General features: G+C 43.9%; 1 protein-coding gene and 1 long non-coding RNA gene across 3 annotated transcripts in view; one reads left to right on the top strand and one right to left on the bottom strand.

Annotated features, from left to right (window-relative positions):
* Positions 1-27,267, top strand: part of asic1b (acid-sensing (proton-gated) ion channel 1b) — a 77,201-nt gene that overhangs the window by 35,450 nt on the left and 14,484 nt on the right. The gene's annotated exons all lie outside the window — the stretch shown is intronic.
* On the bottom strand, positions 14,146-15,112 carry LOC133162767 (uncharacterized). Its single transcript, XR_009716271.1, has 4 exons — positions 15,076-15,112; positions 14,800-14,905; positions 14,463-14,568; positions 14,146-14,327 (listed from the first exon to the last, which is right to left on the bottom strand). It is a non-coding gene; the product is annotated as an uncharacterized LOC133162767 (long non-coding RNA).

Genomic DNA, 27,267 nt, shown 5'->3' with positions numbered 1-27,267 from the left:
TGTTTTTTGTGTTCATGTTCAGAGTAGAGGTGGCTTTTTGGTCTTTTATTTATTTATTTATTTTTTACCTATCTTATGGGCTGCTAAAACAGTCTGAGCCTGTGACGGGCGGCAATGTAATTTGACCTAAAAGCCTGGCAATGAACGCTGGATACGTCACGTGTGCGGTGCGCTCGGTCAGAAGTTTCACAACTCTGTCAAATGTTACTTTAATGAGTGCACTGCCACAGTCAGTGACAGTTTTGGCATTTGGTCGTACAGCATATTTTAGCGCTTAATTGGCCCTCTCTCTTTTCTTCTTTTATGAGAACCGGCGTGGATTTGGTGTCTGGCAATTGTGTGAGTATAGTGGAAAATGAGCCATTAACCCTGTTTTGAAATATAGTCTGCTTTAAGGAGGACGGTTAAGGTTAATTACGTTGTACAGCGCTAATTTTCCCCCCGAAAAGGTGAGCTGCTTGCCTGCAGGACATTCAGTGCATGCATGATGACTTGTGCTAACGAGGCTCCCCTCCCAACGGAGCATATCAAAGAAAGCTTGTAAATGCATCATTTTCATGAGGTGCTTTCCACTGTGCTCAGCAACCAAAAAGACTTTAGAGAAACCAGCAGCAGCAGCAGCAGCAGCAGCAGCAGCAGTCTTCTTCTGTCCTGGGTGTCAACTTTAATAAGACACAAGCAGACCTGTGTGTGATCTAACGCTTCCTTTAATCATGGCTGAGGGAAGTAGCACACAGGCTCATTTGCATAACGCCATAAAGCAATCTGGAGGATCTGTCTCTCGAGACAGGCATCATAACATCGGTCTCAACATTCCAGAAAATTCGATATTTTTGGAGAAAAAAAACATCTGTTGGTTGCATGAAGCCGCGCCAACTTTCTTGGCTTGAAGTTTGATCACGGAAAATGTTGCCTTTATAGTTTTGTGTCTTTCTCTCCCCCTCACACTTAGTAAGTATGTATATGGAGAAATAATCAGCTGTAGGATAGCGCACAATTGTGAATCTCAAATTATAATGGATATCCCCTTTACGTTGACACCATTTGACAGTGTTCATTCTGAGTATTTTAAGCATAAAGCTGGCAGGTCTGTTTTGCCGACCTCAAATGAATGTTGTATGCATAAACTCAAGTCAGCTTTTATTAGTGCAAACTTTTGTTCAGTTTGTCTTAGTTCCGCTGAATTTGGGTTGGCACATGCTTTGCATCCAAGCACTTTGTTGACACTTGCCGAGTATCTTGTTGTCATGGGAGTTGTGTGCCAAGTCCCCATTGTTATCCCGATGCCGCCACTGATGTCTGGATTGGTTTGGCTGTGCTTATTATTGGAAATGCCGCACGGACTGAATGACAACAGAACAAATTTAGCCACGGAGCTTCCATCTACTCGGCACTTTGTGTTTGCGCACCAAATCTAGTCAAGTGGAGCTGAAAGGAAAAAAAAAGAGACGCGGGCAAGCGGAAAGCCTTGCAGGCGCACGACTAAATGGAGACGTATTGGTAGCACCGGCGTGCTACTCCACTAGCTTCTTAATGAGGAAACGTAGCCACGGGGCTCTTGCTATTAAATACAACAACAACTGAGAGAGATGGCTTGACCATTAGGGCTCTACTCAAGAAGTTGGAAGAAGGAAGATGTCCTTGGAGTAGCTCCATCTCCATCAGAGTAGGCCGCTACATCCCCGAGGTGTGGCTGGAAATAGGGATGTCAGTGAAGATGAGAAGGAATGGCCATGGAGAAGAAACCACAACTCGGTGCTCTCATTCACCTCCTGCAAAATGACTTTTTATTTTTATTTTTTTTATTTTTATTTTTTTTATTTCACTTGCTCTGGAGAGTGAGGGGGAAACAGTTTAGCGTGTCCTTGTTGTCCCACGTGGATGGGTACAAAGTCACCGCCACCATTAACCCTCGTTGATCTTTGTTAAGCCACAGTAATCAGGATTGATTTGCTGTCGGTCAGCCGGCTGGCCGATTGGCTCGTCGGGTGTACGTGAACGGTCAGCAGTCCAACGACATTGAAGTCGATTGAAGGATATTGACAGCGGGTCATTTGCAAACATGAATCAACGTCGTAATGACCGTTCAGTCCATTGAATCGTGTTGTCTTCGCATCATCATGTTTTGTACATGCTTTGTGGTTATTGATCATCTCTTTTAAATTGGAGGGTTGCGTTATGGCTTCATCAAGTTGTTCGTTTATTGATATTTTGTGAAGGTTAATTAGTAATTAGCGTTGATTCTGCAAGTTAGGCATATGCGTATTGATAACCGTTATCCAGTCTTGTACTTATGAAGACCACCCATTCATCTTCCAACCGTCGTGCCACAGACAAGGTTGGCGATCCATTTTTCAACGCCTACCTGTTTGCAAACATTGAGAAGTATGTAACAGCAGTGTACGTTACTGCCGATAAACCGTCCAGATAAAATAGAGCGCAGGGAATGACTACCAACTTCTGACCATGACCACATGTGTCGGGATATAATTCTGCTGGAGTCATCCCCTTAAGTGTTGAGTTACTGATGACTACTATTCAGTGATCACAATATGTCCGGTGGAATTGATTTGGAGCTGTTATTATGCCGCCACCATCATCAAGTTCCTCGTCGGAACACCCATCCTCACCTTGGTGCTGCTGTCAAGTGGCGAGAAGACGTAATGCATTGGTGCGCCATTGAGGGTCAAAGCTCCCGCACGAGTCAGCGTGTGCTGATATAAAAGCCAGACACCCTGCAGTGGCAGGCACTACTTGAGAGCTCATGCATGCTTGCTTGCTTGCTTTTATTCTCCCACTCCTCCCAGCGCCACTATCCCTCGCTTCATCACTCACACTCAGTCACCCGGTTCAAAGCGGCCTCCATTCCTGTGATGATTGATATGTTTATGGTCATTACTGAAGTTGACTTACATTTCTCTTTTTTTCCTCTTGCGTGAACGCTGCCCACCCCCTCCCCTCCCCTCCCTTCCCCTCCCCACCTCCGTCTGTCTTTCGGAAGAGCCTCGCCGTCATGTGTGGAATATCAATTACACTCCTGAGTCTCTTCCGCAAAAAAACAAAACAAAATAGAACAGATGAAAGAGTAACAATAAGTAATACAGTAGTCAAAATAGCAGCCATATATTCATAGTAATATTTACCATGTATAAAGGTCAGCGCCATAAGAGATAATCCGAAATGTGAGATGTAAGTAAACATAGACAGTTTAGCCAGACTTTGGACACTGCTGCATAAAGATTGTGAGCAAGTGTTTATTTCTTGGAACGATTTGTGTTGAAAATCAACCTGTTTGTCTTCCATTTTGAAGCTTAATTAGTCAAAAGTCCAATGGGTGCCAAGCTGGCACGTCGCGTGCGGCTCTCGGTAATGGCAGCGCTAATAGGAAATCTAACATTAAATGCTAATCTCCACTGGCGTCTGTGAAAGAGCGGTGACCCAATCGGATATTCATGCATGTTTTATTCAGCATTCAAGTATTGCATGACTTTTTGCTGACATTTTACAAACCTGGTTTCGGATCCTCGCCAGGTTGCGGGTCAATCGTCATTTTTTCTGTTCCACCGCCATTAAAAGTGTTGATTTGACCAAGGATGTACTTTACGGGAATTGATGTTTGAGGAGATGTCATCTGAGGCAAAAGCCGCTTTTGTATCTACAGGAGCTGAGGCGTCATTGACTTTTGGGATTCATGCCGCCTTCAAGATGTCTGCTCACTTTTTCATTAAGGGGATTTTTCATATTTCTTCCCTGCTGTAGCAGCTCTCTTGCTCTTTCTCTCTCTATAGATCTGCACAGTCCTAATGAACCTCAGTAAAAAAGCCCCCCCCCCCCGACCAGCCTGCCCGCCTCTGAGTACAAAGCATAACCAGGCAGCATCAAAAAGGACAAGCACATGGACATGTGTTCAGTTACAAATAGAAAAGTGCATACAAAGGAAGGTTGCATCCATTCATTTGCACCCGGTACTTTCTTTTTTTTATCAAGCAAGGAATGCATAGACGTGGACACCTCTGACGCAGTGAAAACATCAGATTTTCTTTCCATATATTAAGACAATCTACAATTTCTTTGTGGAAAAAGTCACAGATGACCGCAGTCGAGGCCGAAATCACACTAGGTTTCTGTCGATCCGTTTGTAACGATCACCGACTGTACTGGATATCTTTTGGCGATTATTCTGAACGAAATCGAGGAGAGCATTGAGATGGATCTTTCCCGTCATGTGAAACCGATATCCATCCCTGCATCAGACAGTATTGGATTGTTGTGAATTTGAGAATAGCACCGTTTTCGAAATTGAAAAAGATGAAAACAAAAATGAGCAGGTAAACGTCAACTTTTGGTGCCGATTACGAGCTTGTTTATATGACTCAAAAAGGCACCATTTTGGAAACCAGGTTCATAAAATTGTTATTGATATTTTAAGAAGCCTTCTGAAGTCCTCCAAATGTCAGTACATTTAGTTGAAAAGTGAAGCACAGTGAGTCTCTGTCACCAAACTACACGAGTGCAGCCCATGAATGAGGGGACTCTTGCTAAGAGCCTCTCAAATACTAGAAACACTCACCCAATTATATCCAGCAGTATTATACCAAAGCTGCATTGCTAAGGCCGACAGCGGGTGCAAAAGATTTTGTCGAAATCCGCAACCCCGCAGTGCGAGTGGACATGTATGAAAGGTTTACACAAGACCTGGCTGCTGTTAATACTGAGCTCAGCAAGCCCCTCTGTCAGTGATATTCATGTCATAAAATCCAGGCATATAACCAAATTTAGGCTGTCAGATCCATTATTCATCACGGCTTGAAAAATAAGGAGCTTACTCTTGAGGCAGCCTATGAGAGAGAGAGAGAGAAATAAACAAGAAGTTGTGCTTGAAGAAGAAGAGCGTCTTGTGTTATCAGCCAGATAAGAGGAGATGGCGCCGTGTTCTCGCTGAGGAATCTCAATGATGTAAATATCATGCGGCGTGTAAATTGGGCACACGTTCACGCGAGCGAGCGAGCACTTTAAGCTGTCAGCCACCCGCAACCCGCATCCTTGGGCTTGACTTTAATGAGTGCTTCTTGTTGACGCACACGCTCGCTTGGCTTTGCTCCTCCTAATACACAAACTTGCCCGTAAATCCCAGCGAAGCCTTTTGAAAGCCGCCATGTGTCTCCATGGAGAATCTGTGAGTGCAAGTTTACATTTTCACCGCAGATCCAAGTGGCCCAATTCTTTTACGTTGGCAAACGTAATCACACCCTACCTAAGTAGAGGCGAAGATCTTGCAAAATATGGCAATCATCACTTGAACCATGGCATGTAAATCCAGCCCGAATCAGAAAATAATCTTTGAGATTGTTTTTTCTCCTCTCCCACTCCCCTGGGTTAGGTGCAGCAAAAAGAGAAGAAAGGCAGAATGAAGTCGGCAATGATGAGGGCTTCCCTTCCCTTCCCTTCCCTTCCCTTCCCTTCCCTTCCCTTCCCTTCCCTTCCCTTCCCTTCCCTTCCCTTCCCTTCCCTTCCCTTCCCTTCCCTTCCCTTCCCTTCCCTTCCCTTCCCTTCCCTTCCCTTCCCTTCCCTTCCCTTCCCTTCCCTTCCCTTCCCTTCCCTTCCCTTCCCTTCCCTTCCCTTCCCTTCCCTTCCCTTCCCTTCCCTTCCCTTCCCTTCCCTTCCCTTCCCTTCCCTTCCCTTCCCTTCCCTTCCCTTCCCTTCCCTTCCCTTCCCTTCCCTTCCCTTCCCTTCCCTTCCCTTCCCTTCCCTTCCCTTCCCTTCCCTTCCCTTCCCTTCCCTTCCCTTCCCTTCCCTTCCCTTCCCTTCCCTTCCCTTCCCTTCCCTTCCCTTCCCTTCCCTTCCCTTCCCTTCCCTTCCCTTCCCTTCCCTTCCCTTCCCTTCCCTTCCCTTCCCTTCCCTTCCCTTCCCTTCCCTTCCCTTCCCTTCCCTTCCCTTCCCTTCCCTTCCCTTCCCTTCCCTTCCCTTCCCTTCCCTTCCCTTCCCTTCCCTTCCCTTCCCTTCCCTTCCCTTCCCTTCCCTTCCCTTCCCTTCCCTTCCCTTCCCTTCCCTTCCCTTCCCTTCCCTTCCCTTCCCTTCCCTTCCCTTCCCTTCCCTTCCCTTCCCTTCCCTTCCCTTCCCTTCCCTTCCCTTCCCTTCCCTTCCCTCACTTGGTGAGCAGGCCTATCAACTTAACTTTGGCCATCTTTGGCGTGCACGACACACGCCGCCACGTTCCCCCACGTCTCCTCATGCTTATTCATTTCCTCCAGCGAGACATGCCCTAAATCAACCGTCCATTTTTTTTTACTGAAGTAAGCATGGGAAGCGGCAAGTCTTTATCAATTTGGCCTTGTTTCATCAGCAGCCAGGTCCTCGTTGCGGGACGAGCCGATGGTAAATCTCACGTCGGCGCCGCAATCTTCACACGTCGATGGCTCGTCTTCAATCGCCGAACTCCTCCCGAGCTCGTTAAAGATCCATGAAGGGAAGCGGCGCTCTCGCAACGTTATGGGAAAAGCAGTCTGGCGAATTCGCTGCGACAAAACAGCATGAAAGACACTTGTCTCTTTTTGTTTGATCAAAACAAGCTTTCCCATTAAGGTTGAATGATCAGGAAGTTGCACATGGCCTGCTTGCAATTGCGTACCTTTCACGCCAACTCCCCAGAAGGATTTCAACAAATTAGGAGCACCGGAAATTGGCTCCATCAAAGCAAAATGGCTGACTTTCTGTTCAATTTCGTGTCTGGTTCCTAGTCAAACAAAAATGATTGGATTTTTTTATCTTTGGGGGGGACACCAGAATGTGAAATTCTCCGTCGTTTTCATTAGTGCCTTGTAGTGACGGCATCAAGCAGATTTGTTAGGGACAGAGGTGTCGCTTAAATTCCCCAAGCAAGCGCTTGCTGAGAGCGACCGACCGACCGCCCGACCGGCCGACCGCATGGCTGCCTTTAAATCACCAACAGAGCACTTGTGCTTTTGTGACGACAAGTTGTCTCAATTCCGCGAGCCTGCTCTTATTTTAGAGTGGTGCAAAATTAATGACTTGGAGCCATCATAAAAAAGGCCCAGACTTTGCAGCTGAATTCATAATATCTCTCTCCGTGAAAAAATGATCATATCGAGAGCGTGGCTGGAAAAAAGAAAGATGTCACGGAATGATTCGTCTGTAGTTTTCTGGGAAAAGAAATTCAAACCAGCGCATTTTGTCTTCTTTGTACAGAGATTGTGTCATTTGAGCTCCATTGCCTCTTAAGCAATATTTTACAGTATGTGAATGTTTACATATCTCAGCCATGTATATCAAAACGGAGGTGGAAGAGAGCTCCAGAGAATGACCAGGGGCTTGGCGGGGAAGGCTGGCCGGGCCCCGTCAAATGAAAAAAGAGAGAGGCGACCAGTCTGTCATGGATCGGCCCCAGCGATAATCACATTGACAAATGAACTGCTGCTGGCCCTCAGAAGCAATCAGAACATCCGTCAGCGAGGCGCGAGCGGAGATCCGCTCACATTAGAGACTTTTGACATCAGGGCCTCTCGTCGCTGCGTCTCCGGCGAGCGTCCTCGAATGGCGTTAACCTCCAGTGACGTTAACGCCGCTGCTGACTTCTCTGTCGCTGGTCGGTCTTGTTGGAAGTGAAAGCATCGCCCCCGGCTGCGCATCATCAGCAGCAGCAGCAGCAGATGAGCACGGCGACACTTTAGCAGCCTTTCGGGAATGGGCGAAAAGGCGGCGGCCTTTAAAAACCTTTGCTGTCCTGTTTTTGGAGCAGGCCACAACTTTAGGACAATCCTTTTATTGACTAGCATTGGCCTGGACTGAAGCAATGACAAAAAAAATGTATACCCCAAATATTTTCATTTATTTATTTATACTTTTCTCCATTTCCTTGCCCCCAAAAACTAAAATAATCAAGCTTGGTAGAATAGTCACTGGTGTACATATAATATAAATGTGTTCATTCAGTGTTGATCAATAGTCTTGGTCTCGTGGCAAAATGCGAGCAGCATGATGAAAGAAGATTACATGCCAATTGTAATTGCATTGAGAAATGCATGGTTAAAATATGATTTTTCGATTGAGCGTTCTCTGACCTCTTTTTGAATGTATTGAATGAGCTAGCGTCCCAACTTCCAAAAAAAAGCCATGAAGCTGTTGTTCAACAAAGTGATGGTCGACAAGCGCAGTTTAAGGGACTTAAAAAAACGTTTTCTCGGCAGCCACTTTATTCCTACGCCGGCTGTAATGAGGATTAACTCGATTCATTGTGTTTACAGGCTCTCTGACTCTTTCTAGTTAACATTGAAGAAATGGCCGCTTAGTCTGGCACTTTTGAGTTTTTGCTGCGTGTGGGTTAGATTTTGATTGTGATGTCTTCCAAATCATTAGCACAGCCAACAAGCAGAAGAGGGTCTGAAATTGAGCAATAATAACAGCGGATGATTTTGGGGCATTGGGCTGAGCACCAATTACTAAAAGGGGCAGGGGAGTGCTTTGTCTCCTGAATTTCCCGCGACGCTGTAAATTTGAAAAGCCACCGATGACCTCCAAAACTAATTCTTGTTCATTTTTAAGTCGGTAGTTTTGTTTGATTCGTCGGCAGAGCGTTGGGTAGACCGTTGCACAAAAAACGAAACTGAAGTAAACATATTTGGAACGATGCATACTCACTCGACGGGCGACGTGAACCTGCCAAGCTTTTTGCAGTCTGCTTTACCATTTGTGTACTCGTTCTTCAATTTGGCCTTCACGCTGTTGATGTTTTTTTTGGGGGGGTGGCAAGCTCCTCTAAGATGAAGAGCATTGGCCAGCATCTGCTCCTTTTTCTCAAGTGTTTGTTCTCCCAATGCGACTATAAGTGGTGTTCTCTCTCTCTCTGTGTGTCTCTCGCCTGTGCGTGGCGATCCCAGCTTGGAGGCCAATTCCCTGTTTTTTCCGCCCGTGACATGTTCCCCTCCAATCGGCTTTATCTTGAAGCTTCTCTGTACTTGTAGGTTTTTTTTTGTTTTTTTTGGCTGGCTGGCTGTGCCATTTGTAGGAAGGCGAGGGCTGCATGTGACTTGTTTTCCTTCCTCCACTGCATCTGTGTGCTTGTTTACTCGTGTCATATTCATCCATCCAGCGCCCAAGCCGTAATCATCTCCGAGCATGAGCTATCGATCGCCTCGAAGCGAGCAATACCGTAGCTGTTTGCCGATCTTTATTATGTGTTGTCCGGAGCCGTCGGAGGCGCGGTAATGAGTCGCTCGCATCCTCTGCCTCTCTTGCGCTGGCAGCTGGGATGTAACCATGGCAACGGCAGCTTGATCCTGGCTGCGAGCAAAGGGACTTGAAAGAGAAGGGTTGAAGCTTTCCCTTCATCTGCGCTCCATTGTGTCTAACCATGGCCAAATGAGTGAGTGAGTGGCCTTGCAGAAATCTCACCTCGGGGTTGGGGGGGGGGGGAAGATGCACATGGGGTGTGTTCAGCGCCTTGTGATTTTGAAATGGCAACACTGCCATCTTTCGACTTGAAATGATACACCAAGAAAGACATCAATTGTTGGATTGAAATCTGGATTTCCCAATAAAAGGCTAGATTCACGTCAAAACGATATCTAAATTCTTTAATCGTGAATTACCAGATATTTAAAGTAGATTTCCCCATATGCCCTGCAATTTTTGAACATTTTGACAGAATTTTCAGGACCTGCAATAAAAGAAAGAATAGACTCTTCTTTCTTTAAAAAAGGTTCGTTTCTGACTACAGTATAAAAGAAGAAAACACACTTTTTCTCATGGCAAAGGTATCTGCAGGACAAATGCGTCCGTCATGCGTAAACTTCACAATGACCAATAAGTGTGTCTCGGTTTCGCAACACAACCAAACCAATATGTCAAATAGAACAGTCCTGTCAAAATGAACATGCCAACTGCTGTTGACATCATTTCAAGTCTTTTTGCACATCAAGATGTGGTCACGTCAGATTTTGACCCTTGCAATTCTGAACTACTGCTGCCTCCTAGTGGAAAGAAATTGGACCATGATTATAAAACACAGGATGTGGTAGCTTGTCATTAAAAAAGAGAAAAATAGTTTTAGGTTACGGTCTGGTAGATTTTGCGGGTGGGGTTAAGAAATTCAGGCTTTAAGTAAGGGAAGGATTAGGATTTAAGTTAAGGCTTAGGGCAATTGGCCAGGGCTGGGAAAATACGAACGTGCTACTAGTATTAGTCACTTAATATTATGAAAAAAGGTCATTCAATTAGGTATTTTAAATAGAATGACTTCAATGTTGTACAGAGGCTGAGGTCAAATTCCCTGTTTGGCATGCACCAACTTGATTCTGATTCTGCATTTCAAAGCCCAGCTGACAAAGTAGAAAAGCAAAGCCCGATATTTCCTGGACATCCCTCGTTCAAGTACACAAATCTCTTGTTGTTTGCTTGTTAATCTTCCATTTTTTCTTGAATGCCACCATTTACCGTCACTGCGGCTTCTTCTCCCTCCGTGGGATCAACTTGGAGTCAAGAGCTTCCTAGCGAGATGAGCCATGCTTGTAAAGTTGTATCTCATGGCACCATCATGTTTCTGAAAGTAAGCCGCTGTGGCTCTAATGGAGGCGCAGATCAATACAGATGGATTTTGCGTTTGCTTTTCATATCGCCAGCTGCATGTGCGTCCATCTTGGATTAAGATCCATTTGAGGTGTTTCTTTCTCTTCCCCCCTGGGCCACTGCTTGGATTTGATTTCGCTTGATGTGATTGAAACGGGCCATTGTGTTGGCAAAATGAGTCATTAGAGCGCTCATAATGAACAAATGGAGGCCTTGATTTCATTCCTTCAATTTCTCTCCTCATGAGGTTGCTTACAAATCTGACGCTTCCTTCTTGTGGACGCTCACGTTTCTCTTTCCCGGAGGTGCGATAGATCATGCCGTCATCGTCCCAACCTTGAAATCCATTGCTTCGGTGAAAGGCCTCGGCATTCTTTACCTGTAGCCTACCAGCAAAAAAATAATAATTTAGCATATCAAAATTCATTGAAATGTCAATTTATTTTAATAAGGAAAAAATGACATGACTATAAAAAAACTAAAAAAAATACAGCACTTTAGAGAAATTAAAAGAGAATGTAAAAATAGTGTTGTAGTTTTTCGCTTGGATGTGACCACTTGAAGTAACATCTGGAGCTGGAGTTTCCTCTCTACATTAGCTTGCTGTTTTGTTACTGAACACCGGCTGCCTTTCTCGAACAGACAGTGCATTTTTTTTTTTTTTCTTCCAGTAATGGGTGAAACTCTGCCCTCCATGGTGACCTGCCCCCATCCCCTGTGGGAGTATTGGGTGTCCTCATAGCGATTCTTCCCTCCTCCCTCTCCTTGGTCTTCATCTCTTCCCAACTTGTTTCAAGGGATGGAGGGACCCAAGGGCAAAGCATCTCCGTCTCAGTTTGCACTTGAAGTGAGGGGTGGCTGATGAAGCGCTGATGCTCACTTTTACCTGCTTATGGTTGTAGAAGCTGCGCCTGCTTGGGATCGAGAAGATCTGAGCCCTTTCCTAGTTTGACATTCAAAGACATTGTCAATTCTCCGATTCACAATGCCGATGAGGATCACGTGCACCATCTCCTTCTCCGGCGAGGACGAAGACAAAGGTTTCAGCAAAGAAGGATTTGACGATCATTACAAAAGGGTGAAGAAGAGGGATTACGGAGACTCTCGGGACTACCTGGACGGCTGTAGCGGGCTGGACGACAGCGAAGAAGAGGACGACGGCTCGGGCAAGGTGGACGACCTGGCGACGTTCTTCGACGGCTGCTCGCTCCACGGAGCCAACCACGTGTTTGTGGAGAGCAAGACCTTTGGTGTCCGGCAGAGTTTGTGGGCAGCCGTCTTCACTTTGGCGCTGTCCGCCTTCTTGTTCCAGGTAGCCGACCGGATCATCTACTACCTCCAGTACGACCACATCACCATGCTGGACGAGAAGGTGGCCCCAAACATGACCTTCCCAGCAGTCACTTTGTGCAATTACAACTTTGTGCGCAAGTCGCAGATGAGCTACAGCGACTTGATCTTCATGGCCCCTCTGCTGGGCTTTGACGAAGGCATGGCGCCAGGGTTCCCGCTGGCCCCGGAGCCCGAGCGCCCGCCGGGCTCTCGCTTCACCATCGACGAATTCTATAACCGCACCCGGCACCGCATTGAAGACATTCTGCTGGAATGCAACTTTAGGGGCTTCGAATGCGGCCCGGAGTACTTTCGAGAGGTAGGTCAGGCTTATATATAATAATAATAATAATAATAATAATAATAATAATAATAATAATAATAATAATAATAATAATAATAATAATAATAATAATAATAATAATAACGATAATAATAATAATAATAATAATAATAACGATAATAACGATAATAATAATAATAATAACGATAATAATAATGCTTATTTCATTGGCAATTGTCTTGATCTTCTTCTACAGTGACAGCATTTATTTCTCCATAATGGAAACATCCCGGCTGCAATGATCCATAGGATCTCTTGTGTTGCTTTCAAATACTTTGCGTTCTAGATTTTCTTTTATTTGCTTTCATTTTATTTTGCCAGAAACCATTGTGAATTCCCCGGACGGCGGCAAGTGACTCAGTCCCGAAAGATGCATCCGCCCGCCCGCTTTATCCTTCATTCTTCTGGACAGCAAATCAATGGAATGTATTTATTTTGGGTTCCTCGGCCATTGGCGGTGTCAGCGTAGACCGCATTGAATTCCTGCTTGTGACTCTTTATTATTTACCTGAGCCTAAAAGCCGCTGATGGCCCCATCCCGCTGGCCGCTGAGCTATTTATAAAACAAGGCCGAGGGCTACTCCTAGTCCCTCCTGGCGTGAACTATATAAGTCAGAATGTCGACAACACTTCTTTAATGCACGGCAAACTTTATTACATGAAGGGATGCAACAACGGGGAGATTATGCTTCTCTTTGGGCAATCTTGATTTTATAACACTTGTAGTTTTTAAAATAACAAAAATTTGACATTTGGTTAACTGTGTGACGTTACAGCAACAGGTGAGGGCGGGTGTGGCACTTTTCACTTTCAGTTCAGCTTTGGCCATCATTTTTCTCTAATGAACTGTGTTTTTAGGTACGCTTGACAATGGCGGCGTACCTAAAGGAGTGTCCGCGTGACATCACAGATCAAACAGAAAGTGGGGGTGAGGCTTTTCCCTTTCAATTAAGCTTTGGCCATGATTTTTCCCTGGCGTAAATAAAGGTTGACCATTCGCTTATGAGTTACTCCATAAAACCATATTTATTCCGGGCATTGTGAGCGAGCCAGGCTTCCTTAGTGGAGTTGTTGGTCCTCTGGGCTCTCACCCCCAGCAACACGGGTTTGAATTTTGGTGGGGCCTAAAAAAATTATTATGCCCTGCATTTGACCCATGCCCATGTGATCGAGGCTTCTGTAGTGTGTAGTGGTTCGTCCTCTGGGCTCTCACCCCAGCGACACGGGTTTGAATCTGGGTGGGGCCGAAAAAATAAATTTGCAACACTAGTGGCTCGGGTACTGCCCCATATAACCATCCACCTCCCTGAAGCTTAGGGTTGGGTTTAGAGCTAAGGTTAGGTTTAGAGCTAGTGTTCGGGCTAGAGCTGGGGCTAGGGTTAGGGTTAGAGCTAGGGTTAAGGTAGGGGTTAGAGCTAGGGTTAGAGCTGGAGCAAGGGTTAGGGTTAGAGCTAGGGTTAGAGCTAGGGTTAGCTGCCCTGTGAGAATATGTTCCCCCCCCCCCTTATTTTGAGAACGGTGAGTGCTGGACTCCAGCCGTTTTTTTCTGATGATTTGTGCAGTTATACCATTATTACTGCACTTTATCAATTTTTTTGGCCTTATTTTGGTCAAACAACTTTGTTTCCTAATCACATAACATACATCAAAAATTATAACTTTGAACTTTATTAAGAAAAAAAAAATGTTTTTTTTTTTTTAAAATAATAAAATAAAATGAAAAAATACAAATTTTAATTAAAAAAAAGCAAAATGGTCTTCAAGCAAGCTTCAAATATTTAGCATTTAATTTCTGTACATGCTGTACACAAAAAAGAGCCTTCGGTTGGAGGCTCCCCGACACATACAAGATGGAACCACCTGCAACACTCCTCACACTGAATCTGGTAAACAAAGAAAAAAGCAAGATCATACAATGCAGCACATTTACAATAATTTACAACGAATGTGTAATTCAATATATTTCTTAATCATCACATGCATTAGTTAACAAGACCTGACATAATTACCCATCTGTTGTCTGTGTCATGTGTAGCTTCCCCACAAACACAGCACAAGTTAGATAAATCATCTGTGAAAACAAAGACAGAATAATTGCTATAGTACTTCCCTGTGTAAAACATAACTGAGTTGTATATAGCATTGATAGGACAGTCAAGACCATTTTTTGGGTGGCAATAACATCTCTTGGGTGCATATTACTTACCAGTCTCTAATAGAAGTGTGGTGGCAATTTGCAGCCTGTACCTATTTACATCATTCGCCTTTGCTGATAAATCTATTTCTTCATCTGAAAGAAGATGTTATGCAAACTGAAAAAGACAATGTCAGATGTTTACAGTGCATAAAGAATGCTTTAAATGTTTGCCATCTTTAGCCTATATATCATACAAAAAATTCTAATATCAGACAATAATTTGTTTCAGTCCTTTGTTGTATGAACTCTAAATTAGTTTTTTTAGTTTTGAGTAATGTTTGATTAAGTTTTTGCATCATTGAGTGATATGAGTTTGGTAAATCTAGTCTGTAAAGCAAATGCATACTTTCAAAGCAAATACACCACAAGAGGTTGAATCTTGTTGCCTGGGATGGGGGACAGTGCCACAAGTCCAACTGGAAACATTGCACCCTTTATTGCGCATGAACGCCCTGAAATATAAGAGCCAGTACATATTATCACAAATTTCAAGTTGTATCCATCAATTACATAATTCATATTGGTAAAACCAAAAACCTAGTCCACTTTCTAAAGAAAGCGCACATCTTCAGTTAAATGTTGATATCACAATAGTACTCTGACTTTTAGAAGCTGTGCTCACCGGGTTGATTCCAGGCATTTTTCAATGTCCTTTTGAGACTCGCCAAGAGGATCAACTAGTAAGGACCTTTTTTCTCCTGGCATGATTGCCTATATTTTAAACACAAAAAAAGAGGTTGTATTATTTATATGCATGAATTATTAAACATTTTGCACATAACTATATATTTTTGCTGTAATGTTACTCCTCTTGTGGCATTAAAACATTTCTTTAGCGCCAGCTTCCAATGCTCATGCTCATTGACAATGCCAACAATAAGTTTGTATTTCACCGGGTTGATCAAAAAATAAACAGAAGAAAAAAATACGTCTGTCAATAATTTCAGTAAAATGCGTAAAGAACAAAATTAATGCCAATTGAGTTTTTTAATAAAATTGGTATGTCTTAATAACGTTGTTGGGCCACTAATTGGCCCGACAACAATATTAAGACATTTAACTTCTTAACTTCATTGATAATTTTGTAAGATATAATTCAATAAACAGTACTAATACAGACACACCTTGAGTCTCTGGCTCTTTCCATTCCATAAATTTGTCATTGCAAATGAGTCTATATAGGAAACCTTTTCCACGCTGATTTTGTTGCGTTTGTTCACCAACAACAGGAGGTACGCGTTTATAACCTGATATTGAAACGGCAAACAAATTGAAACAGAAAATATTACCCCCCCACACAAAGAAATACAGTGCTGCCAATTAAGACAAACCTAAGTTTTAGATATGAAAACAGAATTTTACCTCCGATTCCAGCTCAGAATTGGGTCTAACGTTCATAATGTCCCAAAAGAACAATTTGTACGCCCCGATTTTTGATAGGAGAACATGGACGTGCTTTCCCTTCCAGACATCTTGAACGTCTGCCAAAAATAAGTCAGAACAATACCTCAAAATATTTTAAAACACTTAGTGAGTACAAGACCTATGTGCCACATATCCATAATGTATGTTTTAATATGTTTACAGTTTTATCATGAATACATCTTACATTCGTCCACATTTTCCCTCGTTTGTCTAAAAGTCAAAGACAGTCGTGCTGGTGTTGCGGTATTAAGAACAGGGGAAAAGGGAGCCGTGGCTGGAGAAGCTGTGGCTGAAGGAGCAGTGGCAGAGGGGGCAGTGGCTGGAGGAGCTAAGGCTGGAGGAGCAGTGGCAGTGGGAGCGGTGCTTGGAGGAGCTGCGGCAGGTGGAGCATTGGGAGAGGGAGCGGTGGTTGGAGGAGCTGAGGCTGGAGGAGCAGTGGCAGAGGGGGCAATGGCTAGAGGAGCTGAGGCTAGAGGAGCAGTGGCAGTGGGAGCGGTGCTTGGAGGAGCTGCGGCTGGTAGAGCAGTGGAAGAGGGAGTGGTGGTTGGAGGAGCTGCGGCTGGAGGAGCTGAGGCTGGTGGGGATGGTGACTGTGTCATCCAGGAGGATGCTCCTTTTTTGTTTTCATACCTATGAGGCACTCTTGGTTTATTCTCTTTGTATGGTTTTAGGTGGTCAATGTTTATTTTGGGGACCAAGGCTCCATTCTCATCCTGGAGGTCAGCTGTCTTGCCCTCAATCGCCACAATTTTGTATGGCCCCAAAAAATTGGGGTTCAATTTTCCTCCCTTTCTTTGTTGAGACCTGATATTTTGTCTTAGAACAAGATCTCCAATGTGTATAGTTGGTGTGGTCCCTGAGGTTGTTTTTGGGTGCCTTGTTTTTTCCTGCGCTTTTCTAATGTGCTCTCTAACTTGCTCAAATAGTTGGTCTTGTTCGTTATGGTCTTGTGCCATAACTTCCATCCCCACCACATCCTCCACAGTGCCATCAACCTTCAGAAAAAGCAAACATTTGCTGTCATGATTAAAGTGTCAACAAGTTTTAGTTTTATATTTGTGTTTTACAATTAAGATGTAACTAAACAAATTCAACAAGCAAACTGTCCTTGATCGTATAAAAACTTCTCCATGATACTGTATATCCTTGAAATGGATCATGGATCTTGATGTGCCAAAATCTTACCTCGTAGTGTTCTGGCACTTGAATGGGGTAGCGTGCCTCTCTGCCGAACATTAGAAAGTAAGGGGAGTACTTTGTCGTCATTTGTTTTTTGGTCCGCAGACCAAACATAACTGGATCCAAATATTCATCCCAGCTTTCTGGATGCTGACAAACCACTTTGCTCAGAGCTCTAAAAAACAAAATCAGTTTTAAAATTGCGCTGGTGACAGTGTTGTCGTTTTTTTATTAATTTTGGAGAATTGTATATAAATGACTCCAATAACAAATTTTAAACCAAAATGTGTGTTTTCTGACCTAACAGTTTTTATAGTGCATGTTATTTACTTTGAAAGTGCCCTGAAAACAAAAATAAACTCACGAGCAACATCATAACAAGAAATTGTCAAAGATTAATGTGGGTAAACAAAATATACTCACCTTTGAATTGTCCCATTTAATCTTTCCACCAACCCATTAGTTTGAGGGTGGTATGGTGAGCAAAGGCTTCTTTTTATGTCAAGCATTTCACATACTCTCTTGTTGATCTGCAGTTGCCAGGGGAAAGAATAAGTAATTGAGTTGGGCAATTTTGCAGTGAAATAGTGTTTGAGAATGTGATCTTAACATCATCACTATACTGGCTTTGCATCACAAATACACAAAAGGAAAATACAACACCCACAACTGCAACAGTCACAAAACAGGGACAAAATATAATGAGCAGTAGGAAACCTTTTTTAATCTTACTCCAGCTATTTTATGAAGTTCGACATCCTTTCGTTGTTTCATCGGCCACACAAAATAAAGTTGCAGGCCAGATATGCCCTCAGGGACTTGTATTTGACAGCTATGATGAAGATAATTTCTGCCAAACACTGTTGTACTTACTGCATTGACAAATTCTTTGCCTTGATCTGTCAAGATCCTTTTTGGCGACTCAAATTGGTAGACGAATTTTAGGATGCAGGCGGTAACATCAGCAGCAGACTTCGACCTCAATGGATAGGCTTGAGGCCATTTTGTGAAATAATCGACCATCACGCAAATATATTGGTATCCATCTTTTGTCTGAGCCAGTTTGCCGATGAGGTCCATCCCCAAGAGTTCGAATGGCTGAGACACCTAATGAATAAATATTTATAAAAACAAATTTGTGTTAAACTGATGTTGCTGAGAAAAATAGTTATATAAAATATGCCACATACAAAATACTATATAGACCTTGAGTCAAAATAGGGAACATTATTTGGATAAACTGACCTGTATAGGCATGACCTCTGTTGGGCTTTTTATTGATATGCCGGCTGCCTGACATTCGGTGCACTGAGACACCTGACAATGGCAAGTTTTGTGGAAAAGTAGTCATTGTTAATAAATGCATGCAAAAAGGGCAAGATCTAAGATAATGATTTTGAATTGTTTGCAAAAGATACAAAGGAATAGTTTCATTCATTATGTTTGCAGGCTAAAAAAAAAAAGAACAAACAAGTATACTCTTTTTGTATTGTTTACATACCCACTCATTAATGTCAACAGACATCGCTGGCCAGTAATATCTCAGAGAGATGCTGTGTCTAGTTTTATTTTGCCCGGTGTGTGCCCCTGCCGCGTTTTATGCCGCGTTCTAGTTACGTGGGATTGACGAGCACCCCCCTTGTTTTTCTCAACAAAGAACTGACGTGCGGTTAAGTTTGTTCAAGTTAAAGTCTGACACAAAGATCAGAGTACACGGTCTTTTATACAGACAAACACGAAAACAACGCATCCATGGCGATATGGTTGTTTTCGTCAACAAAGAATTGACGTGCGGTTAACGACACAAAGTACAAGGTATTTTATACAGACAAACACGAAAAGAAAGAAAAAACGCATCCATGGCGATATGGTTCGTCAATTGTGGACATTTAGATTAATCGTTGTTCTTTCTGATTTTATTAAATCGATTTTGAGATTCAAACGCCTTAATTCCGATTTTTTGAGAGTCCTTAAACGCCTCCTAACTATACACTAAACTAATATGACATAAATGTGTAGTATTTTGAACCCATGCAGGAACGCCTCGTTGGTGGACTGCGCCTGAAACAAATTCAATGCAGATAGGCTTTATGGCTAGCTTGCAGCGTGCTTCAGGCATGATATCAAAGTCATTGGAAATGGCACCACGTCCATTTGAGTATCCATACAGCATGGGAGGAGAAATTCCCTACTTCCATAATACTGCATAAGTACTGCAAAGACACCCGGCAATCATTTTTAGTTGTGACAAAAAGGCTATGTCTTCTTAATAGTTGCAATAGTTACAAATGTATGTATGAATACTGCTGGGGCCTGAATTTCCCCACCCCTGGGGATCAATAAATATTCAATCAATCAATCAATCAATTATATCGTATCGGATCGAATTAGATGTAGGTGTCTTTTACCTTCAGCTTAACATTGTATGACACTGGCGAGGTGTGGAAAACAACGTGTACTAATTAAGAGCCTGTCTTCCCCTTTAAGTCAGTCCCCCTGTGTCCTGAAGTCAACATGCTGAATGGATTTGAGGTTATGCTAATAAGCTTGATCAAATGTCAGGTGGCGATCAATAGGTGCTCGCCCAGCGCTGAAAAAGTGTTGGCAACAAGCATGAAATATTCATGCGTCTGTGTGAGATAACTAGCCGCTGTCTGATACATGAGTGTACAGCTGTTTGGAAATGTCATTTGTGCAGACGTTTCTAGCCATCAGCATTCAAGTGGAAGATAAATGCATGAATCATGATTAAAGCCACTACAGTCCAATAGTAAATGACAATTTAGTTGAGATTCATTTTTAAATTCACCACGTTTGCACTTAATCTGGTAGAACTGTTTGCTTTAAAACATTTGTTTAGTTGTTGCTTATTTAACTTGTGCACCATCCATTTCATTTGCAAGCGCTTGCTTTAGGTTACTTCTCGTTTGTTCAGCAGGGGGCACTGTTACTTCATATGACTCCGTCTATCTGGCCAAAGGACAGAAAATAGTTTTGAATTGAAGCCTTCCCATCCCTTTTTTTGCATTTTAGAAAAAGAACCCCGTTTTCAAATTGGACCCCACGAGTTTCTTTTGGACATTTGAACTCAAGTCAATCACGTGAATTGATATTATGAATTATGATGTAAGGGAATTTTCTTTTATCCAAAAAGTCAAGCTTTGTAAAGTGCACACAAGGCTTATTAAATCGCTATTAAGTCATTTGTTTTTATTGCATTTTGTTACATATTTGTTTTTCATTATTTTTTCAGATTTTTTTAAAATTCATTTTAAATTGATTTATTTGAGGGATTTTACATACCGGAGTAATTGATCAAATCAATGTGACTTGTTTAACCGGATACACGCACACGCAGATCCTTTTTTTTGTTACGCTTCTTTGATGTACATAAGCATCTCTCAGTTGAGATTTAAAGAAACCTATGGCATGCAAATGAGTTTGTGTTGTTAAACCAGTCAAGTGATGCAAGTGAAGGTAAATGTGTCCAAGCAGGTTTTCCCTGAGCTGCTGTTAATCTTCAATCCCCTTTCCTTTGACGGAGCAGCAAAAACAAGTGCCGCAAAGCTAAATAAGGCTGATTCATGTCATTAGTCCCGAGGACAGTCTGCACATTTGGAACAGCAATAATCGAGGTGGCGGCGGCGGCGGCGGCGGCGGCGGCGGCGGCGGCGGCTTCTCAGCTCCTTAGGGGGTGTTAAGCAGCCAAGCAAATTAACAAGTCGACTCCATCACAACCAAATGGAAAGAATCAAGTGACATGTTCTTCTCAGTGAATACAATGGAAATCTGAAGGACACCTCTTGCTTGCAGGCAGGCAGGCAGGCAGGCAAGGCAAGGCAAGGCAAGGCAGGCAGGCAAGGCAGGCAGGAGCAGCTTGCCAATTCCTTCCGAGCAACAAGTGCATGTGCCAGCAGAGAAAATAATGACTGCGTTTGATAGCTTCTTCAAAATACAATTCAATTGACTCCACATGATGTACGTATACTGTCTCTGCAGTGTATAATCTTGAGTGTTTAGATTTAAAAAAAAGAAATGCCCTCTGGAAGTGAGAGAACATTGCAATTTCCCTCGTCTATAGTCTACTACATCACATGTCCAACGGTTGCAATAAAAAGACTGACTCCATCAGTAAACATCAAATGGAAAGGGGGGTGTTTATTTTGCAGAGAACTATCCATCCATTCATTCTAGAAGCGTGAGAGCCGCAGGGACTGAGTAGGTGACGTCATTTGTCACAAATCCTAGACGTTCCCTGGTCGACGCTGCCTTGATGAATTGTCGGCATCATCCAGAGTTTCCTTGCATCCGTCCTTGCGCGCACACACGCACGCAGGCACGCACGCATGGTTGTAAATGGAAAGATGTTATTTGTGTAAATATCCATTTGAGTTTGGAGTTGATATTTCGAATCCAAAAATGCATATTGTGGGCATTGCATTTTTGCTCGCCTAGGCAAGAGTGAGGCTTTGTGTCGGTGCAATTTCATTCTAAATTTGTGTGAGGATGGATATTGGTAGGCTGGACTATACAGAGTTTAGCGAGTTTTTAAGAAAGCCTTAATGATGACCGTGTTCTCTCTCTCATGGCAAGGTCAAATGCCCACATCGTGATCATAAAGTGGACATGAATTTCACATGGGCCGTGCGTGCCCCTGCTCATTTCATTGCGGTCGTGCCAAAAGAACCTCATTCCCCTTTTACAGCGGCTGAGCTATTCAACTCTATCTGCCCGTGTTGTGTTGTAACCACAACACATTCGTTTAGACGATCCAAGGACGAGAATTTGTCGAGAAGTCTTTATGTGAATCTCTGCGGCTCGTTGCGCCTCGGCTGGACTCATCGTTTTAGTGCTAAAGAAATGGCTTGTGCACTTCTCGTCTGGACATGGATTTCTATTTTTCTCTGTGTGACATGGCTGGCGACACATTATGGATGTAATTATCTCCTCAAATGGTTCCTGGCAAGCACCACCTGCTTCTCTGTCGGCAAACAGACCAGGCATAGCTTCATTCCGTCTTGCGTGACTCTATGTTACATTCCAATAGATAGGCTGATTTATTTCTTGAGCCCAAGCGCCCATTTGTTTTCCATTTTGGGCCTAGAAGTGATTGCAATTGTTTGCTGTAATGATGACTTTACTAGACTCGGGCACATTCTTCCTTCTTTTCGAATTTCAGTTGCGTAAATGAACAGTGGCATCAGAATAGATGCTGTATTCAAATAGTGTCATTGCTATGTGAATAATGAGGATTTTGATACAGTTGCCTGCTTTTCTAGTTTGGTGCACTTTTGACAGGCTTTTGAAGGCGCTACCAGTGACTGTCACTGTTGTTGCTTTCATGTGTAGCGTTTCAGCAGGCTTTTGCTATCTGTCTTGTGGATTTTATCATCTACGTATATATATATCAAGGCTTATCTCAAATCCCCAGTCTGCGCTACATCCCTGTGTTTTTTCTTAGCTTTAAATAGGGTCATGAATGTTTCATTACTGAGAGAACATATTCAATATTAGATTTCTTGGGAGTGACTATCACCATTTCCAATCAAGTCGGGGATTAAAAGAAGGCAATGTGGTGCAACTGCGCTCCAGACCTGCTCTGACACTTTGATGAACTAACTGCATGCACAGTGTGTAGGTCCAATAGGTACCACCGACAAACAACTCGACTATGAAGCTAACACGCAGGTAACTAACACAACGGACATTGAATTAATAGTCAATTCAAATTCGAAAGAATACATTTCCATTATCCATCAGTGGAGACTATGTAGCACCTTTGGTCCAAGGCTGTCAAGCTACCATTTCCTACCGACATCCAAGACTGGCTCGGGACTTAATTGTCCTCCAAAGGAACATTAGGGCTGACACAGTAATCATCCAAATCCTACGTGAACCCTGAAACATGAAATGGAATTGCTGCCGAGTGAGTGGCTAATCTCTGCTTACTCCAAGCGAAGGGCCGACTCATTAGACAGGGACCGGAAAAATCGACGTACCTGCACTCAACAAATGTAGAAATAGGGCAGGGGAGAGAAAAGAAAGAAAAGATGTGTACGCCAGTAGGAAATTGTACAAATAATGGAAGTGGACGTACGACAGACGCATCTCAATACATTTGGGTAGAGTGGAAATGGTCATTCATGAAATCATTTAATGGATTGACTACAAAGGCTAAAATGGTTTATGGTAGACTTTTTGTCTCGTTGAGATCATTAAAATTACAGGTGATAAAGCAAATGAATGAAATAAAAATGAATATTGCATGAGCAAGCATCCCAATGATTTCTAAATGACATGCTAGCAATTGGCTTCACTAGAAACCTTTTCCTGTCTAGTCAATGTGAATAATGCGTTTCACTTTTAAACTTAACCATGGAAATCAACATTTATTCAGATGCAGCTCTATGTGAAAAGGTAAAACTGGTTCTGGTCACCAACCAGTCCAATTTTTCTAACATGCATGTTGTTGAAATGTGGGAGGGAAGAAGTCAAAGTAGCTCAAGCATCAATTGGAAATTCTCGCAGCACTTTTCTCCATGGCGGCTCTTTTCTTTTGCTGATCTTTCCGTCCAAATCTACGGAGCCGCTGTCACTACCTTCCGCTGGCCCATTGAAGCGTTGAGATGTGTCGTTGACATCGGCCAGCAGATCCCTGAAGACAAAAGGAATATCCTAATGAGCACTACTGACCTTTTCTTATTCTGTGAACTTTGTGTGACCTTGGTATATATTCAGGAGGGCCTAGTTATCCCACCGCTTTTTTTTTCCAAACCATTTTCTTTGCGGCCCTTTCCCCCACGGTCACGCAACGCTTCACAGTGGAGACTTGCAAGTCCACACCGAGTGGTTGGAGAGTCGCTAGGCTGCATGGCGCCCAGCTTCCGTTGGAACACATTTTAGACGATGAGCATGAAGCACCACTTAGTAAAAACTCCCTGAGGGCGTGATGGTTGCACAAACTCCTGCAAATTCCTTGCTGGGTCTGCTAGCAGCCTGCCTTTGCGCCCTTGTTGGCCGCCCTTGAAGCTTTGCCACATGCCTGCTATTTTCCATTTTTATAGTCAACCCTTTCACCTGCCCTTGAACTCTGGCTGTCTATCAGTGGAGCATCAAGTTCCTTTCCTTGAACCTTTCGATCTGGCTTCCTGCTAATTTAGCGGCGTAGCAGGACGACAAAGAATGCAGCCAGCGACGAGGAACACTTTCATCTAACTACGACAAAGTGGTCTGATGTGTCAGTTAGAAGAAGATGGGAGAAAAACCTTTCCGACACGAGTTGCATTCCAAAGCGTATTTGCTGTCATGACTTTAAATGGGTTAAACAACAGCCAGCCGAAATAGGGATGGACTATTAGTACGGATGTGTCGAAAAACATGAATTCGACGATATATCATTTCCTATGTACTATGCACCTGCGGCGAAAAAAGCCAAGCGTGGAGAGTCTCTGCTGCTGAGTAAAAGTCAATGAATGGCAGCCCGGCCAGCCTTCCCATCTCGCCTATTTCCTCTCAAATAGGACAATCCACTTCCTTTTAGACAATTGCCATGTTTGAGGTTCAATAAAAAAAGAATGATAATACAGCACAGCACAGCACATCAAAACGTTTTCCAATAAAAAGTCCCGGGTTCAAAGGTTTTCCCGTTGCAGCGTGTCGGAGAGCGGCCCATCGTAATTGCTTCATGATTGTTCAGTTCGGTCACGTTTGAACGCGTTGCTCAGTGTGCGGCTACACACAGCGGTTGTCAGTCCCCAAACAACCCCCTTTTCGGGACTTTCCTCAACAGGTGAAGAAGAAAAGTCGTTTTGAAACCTATAGCTTGGTGCTGTCCAAAGTCATTTGCCATAAATCATGTCTTAGGGAACAAGGAGGCAAGCAATAAAAAATCCAATGACTCCTTTGTGCCTTAGCTTTGAGACGATTCAAACCTCTAATATATAGTAGTTGTGAATAAAGCTGCATGAGTAAGCGTTGTGTTTGGTTTAAACAAATGTCCTTTTTGTATTTTCTCAATAATAGTTATGCATCTTTGATCATTTCTCCAAAACTATGAACATGTGAAAAAGCAAATAAAACAAAAACAGCAGGCAACAGCTTGTCACTCGCAAAGTAAAGGGCAATCGAAAGTCAAGACACCATTATATTGCACTTAGCTCGTTATCTCGTAAATCGTGTGTGTGGTATAACGCAAGTCATGCGTTAAGAGCAGAAAACTGCAACTAGGTGACTTTTCGGAAAACTCCAAAAGAAAAAGCAATAGGAGCTCAACTATGCAGGGATGTGCAGTTTTCTTTTCTTTCTCTGCGTGTTATTTATGTGTCTAGTCATGGAGTGGACTTGCAATCCATTTTTTTCTTTTTTCTTTTTAAAAACTCCCATAGTGTAGGTGGGAAGCTGAAAATAAACCAACTCCTCTGCACAAGCTGCACCTCTCTCGCTCTCTCGCTCTCTCTTTCTCTCTCGTGTTGCTCTCCACAGTCAGTCTCTGTGCTTCAGCATCATCTATCCATCCGTTCATTCGAGTGCGCGCATTTGAGCGAGCGCTGGTTGCGCACGGTCATCAGCAACAGCGTTTCGGCCACGCACGCACGCACGCATCCAAGAGAAGAAAAGATGTGCCAATGCGATTCGTCCGCCTCCAAAGTGAAGCCTCCGGGCTCCCTAGCCGACGCGGGCAAGCTTTTCGTCAGGCACAGCACCCTGCACGGCCTGAGGCACGTCTTCGGTGGCGGTGGCGGCGGTGGGGGGAGCTCGTACCCGCGCCGGGTGGCCTGGCTGCTGGCGTTGGTGGCGGCCGTGGCTCTGCTGCTCGCCTGGTCGTCCAACCGCGTGCGCTACCTGCTCTCGTCGCCCGTGTACACCAAGGCGCACATGGTGTACGCCAAGCGGCTCGTCTTCCCCGCCGTCACCATCTGCAACCAGAACCTGCTCTTGCCCAGGCGCATGAAGAAGTCGGACATCTTCAGCGCCGGAAGGTGGCTGGGGCTCCTGGGGAGGAATTGGCAGGTGTCTCCGGCAGCCAGGGAAGCTTTGGCGGCGCCTTGGTCGCAGCAGCAGCAGCGCACCGAGGCGCCTTGGTCGCAGCATCAGCAGCAGCGCACCGAGGCGCCTTGGTCGCAGCAGCAGCAGCAGCGCACCGAGCCGCCTTGGTCGCCGCTCTCCCGCATCCTGGACTTCAACCACTTTCTGCCTCCCCCGCGGGAGTCGCAGCCGTCCATGAGGCAGCTGCTGGACCGGCTGGGCCACCAGCTGGAGGAAATGCTCTTGTACTGTCGCTACCAGGGAGAGATGTGCGGCCCGCGCAATTTTAGTACCGTGAGTGTGACCACCAAGTCGTTTCTTGAAAATGGATGGGTTTTTATTTTTGAGGATGTACTTGGGTTTTGCAAAGCTCCCGTTAGTTCTAGTAAATGATTGATTCTGATTTCTATGCAATGTTGACAGTGTGCTTGAAGCACTACTTTCCCATGACTGTGGCCTGCTCTCATTGCAAAGCTACAACTTCCACAGAAATCCACTTCAAGAGCTTGATGGGGCCAATGAAGAAGGCAGCCTTATGGCGCTTCCTCTCCCAAGGATTTGGTTACTTAATTCTCAGCAATGACCGTGATATCTTTTTCATGTCAAATTTGTGTCAAGTTGCATGACACCACCACATTTATGCCTCAAGCTCATGTTTGAGTGACACTTGAGACTTGAAAATACTTTGGCGGTCGTCTCCTGGTCCTAAAATGCCTCCGGCGCATGTTTTCAAATATTCTAATGTGGCAGGGATGCTTTGCTGTGGCATTCCGAAGGGTGACGAGGCCTACTTTCAACCCCTAACCCTAGTTTTAAACCCTACTTTGAAACCCTAACTCTAGTTTTAAAACTATTTTGAAATCCTAAACCCTAGCTTAAGTCCTACTTTGAAACCCTAACCCTACATTACTGTGAAACCCTAACTGTAGTTTAAATCTGAGTTGAAACCCTAACCCTAGTTTTAAACCCTACTTTGACACCTTAACCCTAGTTTTAAAACTACTTTGAAACCCTAACAGTAGCCCGAACTCTAATCCTAGCCCTAACCTTAACCCTAGCCCTAACCCTAACGCTAACCCTAACCCTACTTTGAAACCCAACCTAAACAGAGGAGGAGGCCATGTTTTTTTTGCTGCATTGATAATCGATGAAGCCTGCGTGGCCTCCGGGCGTGCGAGAAAAGCTG

The sequence above is a fragment of the Syngnathus typhle genome, linkage group LG11 (genome assembly GCF_033458585.1).
Source record: "Syngnathus typhle isolate RoL2023-S1 ecotype Sweden linkage group LG11, RoL_Styp_1.0, whole genome shotgun sequence".
In the NCBI taxonomy this organism is placed as follows: domain Eukaryota; kingdom Metazoa; phylum Chordata; class Actinopteri; order Syngnathiformes; family Syngnathidae; genus Syngnathus; species Syngnathus typhle.
This window is presented reverse-complemented; position numbering and strand designations above follow the sequence as displayed.